Here is an 8,119-nt window from a genome sequence, read left to right as displayed (position 1 = left end):
ATTCCAAATAAACTGAAAATCTGTGTTAATAGGGTCCTTGAAAGCCTGAACTTAAAGGTTTAAGCAAAATGGGAATTTCAGGCCCAAAAGGAGGCATTTGGGAGCAGGGTGTCCTGAGACGGTCCTTAGGTCCTGCTCACGTAGTGAGGGCGGCAGGAGGAGGGCCTGTGTCTGAGCCTTGCCCAGTCTGTGCCTCATAAAAATTAATCTATTCAGCTTCTAGGGTGGGGAATGTGTGGAAATAAAATGAAGCGGGAATCTTTTGGGCCTCTACTCCACCCAGGCTGGCACCCCGACGGAGCGCACATGCTCAGTCTCCCAGTAATCCAGCTTTAGAGGGAAAAAGAAGGCTTCTCTCAGTGGAAAAACCTACCTGTGGCCGTAATGATTTAGTAGGTGCCAGTCTAACCTGAAATAATAAATACCATTATGATGTCACTGTCTCACTTCTCATTTTTAGAGACTCTGGACCTTTCTTCCAAAAACATGAGCTTATGAATAAGACTCTGTGGTGCCTGACGTGTCGTTCATGGGTCAGTGCAGGCGTGGTGGCTGGGCTGCAGGACAGGTTTAGGAGACCCTCCCAGCATGGATGGCGGTAGCTCGTGGGCACTCTTGCCCCTGAACTAACCCAGCTCAGACTTCAAGTGCCAGATTGATCTGAAACTCAGTCTTGCCTCAGCTAGCTGCAGAACAGCCTCCAGAGCCTGCCTGGACACAGTCTAGAAGGAAAGTTTCCCTCTGTCCCTGACTGCCTGGCACGCCTTAAAATCATTTCATTTTGCTCTCACCTCTCTTTTTCTGAAAGTCAAAACATTACATGCATGTGTTTCGTGGAAAATAGCTAAGGATAAAATACAAAAGTCTCATTTCTGTTACACAATTTCCACTTTCAAAGAAACATATCTTTTGGGTCACAAAAACAAGAGGAGTGAAAAATGCTGGAGAGAGAGGTGAAGAGAAAACATCTAATCGCAAATAACATTACCTACATGTGTGTCCTTTGGGTACTACTAATAAGCTATTGGAGTACTACTACTAGTATTGGATCTACTACTTAGATCATTCAGTATTTCTTTTCCTGTATCCGGTTTATCTTACTTAACATAATGTCCTCCAGGATCATCCATGAAGATTTTCCTTTGTTACAGCTGAGCAATATTCCACTGTGTATATGCACCACATTTTCTTTATCCATTCATCCACTGACAAACGTTTAGGTTATTTCCATATCTTCACTATTGTGAATAGTGCTGTAATGAACATGGGAGTAAAGATATCTCTTCCACATACAGATTTCATTTCCTTTGGATATATACCCAAAAGTGGGATTGCCAGGTCATTTGGTAGTTCCACGTTTAATCTTTGAGGAAACTCCGTATCATTCTCCATAATGGTTGTAACAATTTACATTTCGCCAACACTTATTATCCCTTGTCTTTATCTCATTGTGGGTTTGATTTGCATTTTCCTCACAATTAGTATTGCCAAGAACTTTTTCATATAACTGTTGGATATTTGTATGTTTCTATGGATAAATGTCTACTCAGGTCGTTTGCCTATTTTTAATCAAATTATCTGGTTTTCAGACATTGAGTGGTATGAATTTCTTGTATATTTTAAATAGTAACTGTTTATCAGATACATGGTTTGCAAACAACATTTTCTCCTATTTTGTAAGTTGTCTTTTCATTTTGTTGGTTGTTTCCTTTGCTATGCAGAAGCGTTTATTTTGATGTAATTCCATTTTTATATTTTTGTTCTTTGTAATATGTGCTTTTGTTGCCACATTGAAAAAACTCATTGCCAAGACCAGTGTCAAGGAGACTTTCCCCTGTGTTTTCTCCTAGGATTTTTATGTTTCAGGTCTTACATTTAAGTCTTTTAATCCACTTTGAGTTATTTTTGTGTGTGATGCAAGATAAGGGTCTAATTTCATTCTTCTGCATATGGATATCCAGTTTTTCCAACACCATTTATTAAAGAGACTATCCTTTCCCAATTGTGTCTTCATGGTACCCTTGTCAAAGATTAGTTGACCATATGGCTGTAGATTTATTTCTGGACTCTATTCTGTTCCATTGTTGTATGTGTCTGTTTTTATGCCAGTACCATACTGTTTTGATTACTACAGCTTTGTAATATAGTTTGACAGTAGGACATGTGATGCTCCCAGCCTTGTTCTTGAGTCTTTTGAGGTTTCAGAAAAATTTTAGAATTGTTTTTTCCTATTTCTGTGAAATATGTCATTGAAATTTTGATAGGAATTTCATTAAATCTATAGATTATTTTGGGTAGTGTGGACATTTTAACATTAATTCTTCCTTTCCATGAAAACGTACTGGCTTTTCATTTATTTGTGCCTTCTTCAATTTCTTTCATTAATGTCTTATAGTTTTTCAGTGTACAGATCTTTCATCTCCTTGGTTAACCGTATTCCTAAGTACTCTCTTCTTTTTGATGTTACTGTAAATAGGATTGTTTTCTAAATGTCTTTTTGATTAGTCACCTTTAGTGTACAGAAATGAAACTAATTTTTGAACATTGTTTTGCATTGTATAACTTTACTGAATCTGCTTATTAGTTCTAACAGTTTTTTGACAGAGACTTTAGGATGTTTCTGTGGGTAAGATCATGTCATCTGCAAACAGAGACAGTGTAGCTAATTCCTTTTCAATTTGGATGTCGTTTATTTCTTTTTCTTAGCTAATTGCTCTAGCTAGAATTCGTGGTACTATCTTAAAAACAAATGGTGAGGATGAGTATCCTTGCTTCAGAAAATGGTATTGCATATGTTGAACTATTCTTGCATCCCAGGGATAAATCCCACTTTTTCATGGTGTATGATTCTGGTAATGTGCTATTGAATTCAGTTAGCTAGTATTTTGTAGAGAATTTTTTCATCTATGTTCATCAGGAATATTGGCCTGTAGTTTTCTTTTCTCATTGTGTCCTTATCTGTCTTTGGTATCAGGGAAATATGAGCTTCATTAAATGAGTCTGAAGATGTTCCCTCCTCTTCCATTTTTTGGGAGATTTTAGGAATTGGTATTAGTTCTTCTTTAAATGTTTGGTAGAATTCACCAGTGATGCCATCTAGTCCTGAGCTTTTCTTGGTTGAAAGGTTTTTGATTACTCATTCAATCTCCTTACTAGTTATAGGTTTGTTCAGATTCTCTGTTTGTTCCTAATTCAATCTTGGTAGCTTGTCTATTTCTAGGAATTTATCCATTTCTTCTGGGCTTCTCCATTTGCTGGAGTATAATTGTTTATCGTAGTGTCTTATAATCCTTTGTATTTCTATAGTATCAACTGTAATGCCTTCTCTTTAATTTATTATTTTATTTGAGCCCTCTCTCTTTTTTTATTTGAGTCATCTCTCTTTTTTCTCTTAGTCTAGCTAAAGGTCTGTCAATTTTGTTGATCCTTTCAAGAAACATCAACTCTTAGTTTTGTTGATCTTTTCTTTTTTTAACTTTTAAGTTCAGGGGTACATGTGTAGGATGTGCAGGTTTGTTATATAGGTTTTCAGTTGTCTTTCTTATCTGTATTTCATTTACTTCTGCTTTAGTCTTTATTACTACCCTCCTTCTAAGTTTGGGTTAATTAGTCCTTCTTTTTCTAATTTCTTGATGTGTAAAGTTAAGTTGTTTAATAGAGATCTTTCTTTTTTATTCATGCAGGCATTTATCCCTATAAACTTCCCTCTTAGAACTGCTTCTGCTGTATCCCACGAGTTTTGGTGTGTTGTATTTCCATTGTTCAGGTGAATGTGTCTCCTATCAGGTCCCTTGGTAGACAGTGCTACTCCCAGACCCCAGCTGAGAGGAGCTGGAACTACGTCACTGGCTGCTTCACCATCCACAGCCTGGACTGAGCTGGGTGGGCCTGCTACTGGAAGCGCAGGTGGGCATGGCTCTTCCCACATCCCTGGCTTGGCAGATGGAGTTGGTTGCAGGATCAAGGCCAGACATCAGCTATAGCCAAGTTTGCAGAGGGACAGGACTCTTCCCAGGTGTGTGACCGGGACCACCATCAACAAGCTGCCACCTGGTTCTGTCTTCCTAAAATGGCTTTGCTCAATCTTGGACTCTGCTGAGGTTTTGCCACTCCCATCTAGATCCCAAAGTTCCCGTAGAGGCACTTTTGACTGTGGGTGGCTGCTGTGGGGGATACGCATGGGGAGCGCTGGTGCTCCATCCTGCTGATGTCACTGTTTTCCAATGGTTCACTCTCAGCTCTGCTCACCGTTGAGCAGCCCAGGCATCACGAAGCCTCAGTACTCTTCCTTCAGGCCACGTGGCCCACTCCTTGGCTAGACCTTTCATCATTTTAGCCGCACCCCAGGTTTTCTAAAGTTCCTAGATTGAGACCAGAGCTTCTCCAGGATCCTCCAATCTTATCTGCCCCCATTTCAGGGGTTCTCTTGCATAAATCAAGTAATAAATAATGTGCAACCAGCTGCTCTCCTTCACCAATTTGCATGTGCCTCAGAAGTGCCACATCATACACTTGCAGTTGAATCAAAGGGGTATTTAAAGTATTCCTTTAAAAACTAGGCATGGCCAGGCGCGGTGGCTCATGCCTGTAATCCCAGCACTTTGGGAGGTCAAGGCAGGCAGATCATGAGGTCAGGAGATCGAGACCATCCTGGCTAACACGGTGAAACCCCGTCTCTACTAAAAACACAAAAAATTAGCCGGGCGTGGTGGCAGGCGCCTGTCGTCCCAGCTACTCAGGAGGCTGAGGCAGGAGAATGGCGTGAACCTGGGAGGCAGAACTTGTAGTGAGCCAAGATCGTGCCACTGCACTTCAGCCTGGGCAACAAAGCGAGACACTGTCTCAAAAAAAAAATAAAACAAAAAAAAAAAACCTAGGCATTAAGTCTTTGTTTAGTAAAATAACCCTACAGTCATAGCATTGTTTGTATGGGAAAAATAGATTTGGCTTGCATCACTTCCTCTTACAAAACTTCTTCCAAGAGCACAGACTGCCTTAAAGCCCAACTGTATTTGAAAAACAGCCTTTTTCTTTTCCTCACCACTGTTATTCTTCTGGCAGTTAAGTTATCTGATGTGTTTTTAAGCAAGATACCTATTCCAAGAAGCTTTTTTAAAATTAAAAATTAAAGTTAGTGATGAAATGAAAAACACACCAGTACAGGGATCACTTTTTCAAATCCACCGAGTCACGTCACTGTGAAATAGAAGTAAAAAAAAAATCAGGGCCAGGAGTGGTGGCTCACACTTATAATCCCAGCACTTTCAGAGGCCAAGGTGGGCAGACCACTTGAGGTCAGGAGTTTGAGATCAGCCTGGTCAACATGATGAAACCCCATCTCTGCTAAAACTACAAAAAGTTAGCCAGGCATGGTGATGCACACCTGTAATCGTGGCTACTTGGGAGGCTGAGGCACGAGAATCACGTGAACCGGGAGGTGGAGGTTGCAGTGAGCCAAGATCGTACCACTGCACTCCAGCTTAGGTGACAGAGTGAGACTCTGTCTCCAAAAAAAATAAATAAAGAGAAGTAAAAACCCATTTGAAGGTGGAACAACATGACTGTCAATACATGCAACTCCCAAGTTTGAAAATAAACTTCAAATTACATGCTTGCTTCAGCAGCACATACACTAAAATTGGAATGCTGGAGAGATCAGCATGGCCTCTGTGCAAGGAGGACACGCAAATTCATGAAGAGCTCCATATTAAAATAAAATAATAATAAAACAATGTTCAAATTACAACAGACATTATTAAATATTTTTCATTATTGCCATCTTATCACTAATAGTATTCAGTTTGGTTTTCTACCATGTGACAATCCTTAAAATGCAATTTTGAATTACTCTTAAATTTCTTTCCTTTATTTTAATGAATGTTTTGTGCTTCCACCCAAAGGCAAAATGAGTAAGAGGAGCTTTATTTTATAAACAAACAGGAGGCTTGGAGCTCATCAAGTTCTGATGCTGAGACTTGTTCAGGGAAATTGGCCCAGGCGCAGGCAGGTGGTCAGCTCTGGACTTGTCTGTGTGCACCTGAAATTGTGGTGGGTGAAAGTACAAACATGAGGATGTTAAAGTCAAGTCACAAGACCTGTGTGTGCACTTCCTCAGGCGCTTGACTGACACACAGTTTTTAAGCATAGTAAACATCAGATCATTTCCAAGGTAGGACTTCCTTTCCATTTTTATTTTTATTTTTTTGCAATGATAGGTCCTCACTATGTTGCCCAGGCTGAACTCGAATTCCTGGGCTCAAGCGATCCTCCCACCTAGGCTTCCTGAGTAACAGACTACAGGCACACACCACCACACCCAGCTGAGGACCTTATTCCTTTATAACATACATGGTGTAAACGAAAGAGAAAGTTCTAGAGTTCCAAAGACAAATATGTTATATTCAGGAGCTCTCCTTCCACAAGATCCACTGCTAGCAACTTCAGAGTAATTATTTATTTAGAAAATATTCCTTTCAACTGCTTTTAGAGTGGTAATGCACATTCCCGAACTTCCTTCTACCTGGGAGGTCCCCTTGGAAAACGTAGTATTTTTACCTTCTATGCTCTGAAGCCTAAGTAAAGGATGCTACTATCATGTCCTACATTTTTTCTGTGTACTAACAGCATTGTGATAACTGTAAGTGGATTTTTCTGTGAGGTATCTGGCATGTGTAAAACAAGGAAAGCTTGCCTGCATCTAATTAATCAGCAAGGGCTCCCTCTGCTGGTTAAGGAAGATGCCAGGCGCCCACAAAGAATATCATAGGTGTGAATTCTTAACAAGGAAATTTTTATGAAAACAAATCAGATATTATACAAAATCACCAAAAATCTCAATACATATGGAAAGTCTAGGATCTGCCTTTACCCTCCTTGTAAGCTAATAGGTTCGCCTATTTTGGTTTCATGAATGCTGGCAGAAGACATGAGACCTCTGGATCAGAGACATGGGACTTTATTACTCAGGACATGGCATGCATATGACAGTTCTCCTTTTCCTGAATGTGTATGGGGCTAGCATGGAGAGGCCCAGATGGATGTTTTACATGCAGTGGATTTGCGCCACATCTGACAAGCACTGAGCTTGGGGGACACACCATTGTCCCATCAAACAGTAAGTCAGTCCACTCTTTGTCTTGGAAGGAGACCTTATCCAGTTCCTCAAGGAACTGGAAACACACTCACTGCAAACACAACCTGAGAAATGGCCAGGCTAAACGGCAGCCAGGGCCTTGCATTCTTGAAATACCCAGCAAGACTTGCAGACATGCAAGAAACCCATGGAGAACTGTCTTCCTCAATAAATACTAGATGGCTATTATTGCTAATAATTTAAAGTTTCAACTTCATGAAAGTCATTGCAGAATTTATTTCTTCTTACTTTTTGTAGATGATTTATTTTACTAACTTTCCACCATACTATACTGTTGGTTAAAACTTTCTAAAACTAGAAGTGAAAATTTCACTACCTTTTATCAAATAGTAGTTGGTCCATTTAGTAGAATTAAAAATAAGGATAAGTGACAACTAATATTTCACAGAGTTTAAAATTTAAAAAAAGTTAAATTACCATAATGTGAGACTCGTCAGTTATACGCGAATACTTTCCAGAGTCCCTTTTGAAGTATTCACAGCGATAGAATTTTAAATGGGATAGAGTATTATAGAATGGCAGAAATCCATAGATAAGCCCTTAAACTTATAGCATCACAGAATTTAAAGCCTTCGGGTTTGACAGAAACCAATTATAATATTTTGACAGCTGGCTTTTATGTTCTTATTTTAGCATTAGCCAAAAATCTTGTACCACCACAGTGTAACAGTTTTAAATCAAGAAGTGGTCGAGTTTCCACTATTGCTATAAACATTTCTGCCTTGCCTTTATAGAATACTTGACTGTCTCCAAAGTGTTTTTGCACACCTTCTCTCCTTTGCACCTCACATTTACCATAAGGTTTAGGTAGAAGATTTTGCTATCTCCCTTTCATTATTGAGGAAACTAAGAAGCAGAGCAGTCACATGAGAGCTGGGAGCTGGTGCAGCCCATTCTGAAGAGCTGGGCTGTATTTGCACCCCATAGCTGCTCCCCCACTTCGCCACCAGCTTCCCCACTCTATCA

At 39.8% G+C, this 8,119-nt stretch overlaps 1 pseudogene; it reads left to right on the top strand.

The window, feature by feature from the left end:
- The first annotated feature begins 5,612 nt into the window (after nt 1-5,612).
- LOC119624942 (U6 spliceosomal RNA) lies at nt 5,613-5,712 on the top strand (annotated as a pseudogene).
- The last annotated feature ends 2,407 nt before the right edge of the window (nt 5,713-8,119 follow it).

The sequence above is a fragment of the Chlorocebus sabaeus genome, chromosome 8 (assembly GCF_047675955.1).
Source record: "Chlorocebus sabaeus isolate Y175 chromosome 8, mChlSab1.0.hap1, whole genome shotgun sequence".
NCBI classification, from domain to species: Eukaryota; Metazoa; Chordata; class Mammalia; order Primates; family Cercopithecidae; genus Chlorocebus; species Chlorocebus sabaeus.
The sequence above is the reverse complement of the archived record's forward strand: the minus strand, read 5'-3'. Positions and strand labels throughout refer to the sequence as shown.